This window comes from Photinus pyralis, unplaced genomic scaffold (genome assembly GCF_008802855.1).
Source record: "Photinus pyralis isolate 1611_PpyrPB1 unplaced genomic scaffold, Ppyr1.3 Ppyr1.4_LG5, whole genome shotgun sequence".
Classification (NCBI taxonomy): domain Eukaryota; kingdom Metazoa; phylum Arthropoda; class Insecta; order Coleoptera; family Lampyridae; genus Photinus; species Photinus pyralis.
In genome coordinates, this window is record NW_022170596.1 from 4,794,839 (window position 1) to 4,796,659 (window position 1,821).

Consider the following 1,821-nt stretch of genomic DNA (forward strand, 5'->3'; position numbering starts at 1 on the left):
AAGAGAGATTTTGAGTTTTTCGAGTTCTTGAATTTTGAGTTTTTTGTTTGTGACTTTTTTTGTTTTTTTTGAGTATGGTTTTGAATTTTTTCAGTTTTTGGGATATAATTTTTGAGTTTTTGTGTTCGGGTTTTTTTAGTTTTTGTGTGTGGGTTTTTAAGTTTTTGTGTTTTTTAGCAAGTTTTCGAGTTTTTTGGGTTTCAGTATTTTTGATTTTGGATTTTTTTAATTTTTGGGTGTTGAGTTTTCCGATTTTTCAGTTTTTTTGAGTTTTCCAGTTTTCGGGCTTTCCAATTTTTGGGTTTTTCAGTTGTCACGATTTATTTTCTCCATTACAATTGATCACGGTATATTTACTTGTTGAAAGATCCTTTTGAGAGATGGCTCCCTCTATTGTTGGAATTTAACCAACGCAATTGTATCGCGTAATGCGTGTCGATTTTATGTTTCTTTCGGTCGAGAACCATATCGAGTTACACTTCGTTTAATCAAATGGCTGAATTTTGTAAAACGCATGAAATTTTAATTACCATCATCAATAATGAGTAATATCTGGCGATTGGATTCTTAATTGGGGATTTCGCAATAATTAGTATGGATTCACCGATATAACTCCAATAGCGAAGATATAATTGCGTTTTTTCTTTCTTATCGTTCGGGTGATATTTGTGTACTACAATTTGTCTATCGATAATTGCTGCTTCATCTACAATTAGCCCTCTCATTTAAGAGGTATGTACATTTTATGACATTAACGAATAGGGTTATCTTTGATTTCTTTTAGGGTTGTAATTGTAAGTACCAGTTTGAATTTCGGATACGATCACATTACTTACGCAACTGGTTCCACATATAAGTTTGTAACCTTGGGTTTAATTCACCGATACCTACGTACGCCGATGCCCCTGACATTTTTCACCTGCTGATAACAAGTGGTCATTTTTCTGTGAAATGGGTCAACGGGAACGGGAACGAGATTTCACACCAGGGATCGACTCTCAACAAAGAGTTTTTGAGCTTTACTTTTTTGGTTTTTGAGTTTTAGTTCTTAAGTTTTTGAGTTTTTCAGTTTGAGATTTTCGGTTTTTCAGTATTTAAGTTTTTTCAGTTTTTGGGAGTTATTAAGTTTTTGGGCCAAGGCAACTTGTGGTTAGTGCTCCAGCGTCAGCAACTCTCCTGGGCTGATTACGAACTGGGTAGTTTGTGGATATTGAGAAAAGGAAGAACAAAGCTACAGCCGACTGGAAAGCCCATAAAGTAAACCTAAGGCTATATTACGAGGTGTCGAAGAGAAGCATGGAAGAGTTTTTGCAGCTCTATAAAATCCACCTCCTCAACATTCCGCTTAAATAAAATTCTAATGTTATAACCCAGCTAGCCTCAGAGGAAAGGATGGCTCCTACACAGCCAACCTCTCAAAGACAGCCGAGGCATTGAGAGATGCGCACTTTTCCGGAGCCATCACAGCACCATATCCCCAACTAGCCAGAGGCAACCCTCTTTAATTTCATAGAGAATGAATGGGCGGTTGCTACTCAGATGGTGGATGTGGCGAAGGTGACCTGGGTGGTGAAAAGATTGCTGGACTATAAGCAGTTCAAACTAGGAGTATTCATAATGCATATCAGCGTTGGCGACAAAATACTGAGGTGCACAGTAGTCAGAGGATCCCGTGGGGTGCGTCCCACTTCTGTAGAACTTAACTATAAACAGCCTCTTCTATCGCCTCAATGACAGGGGTACTATACGCTGGGGTATGCGGATGATATATCTCTACTATCAATCGGCAAATTCGAAGCTACTCTACGCAGTCTGATGCAA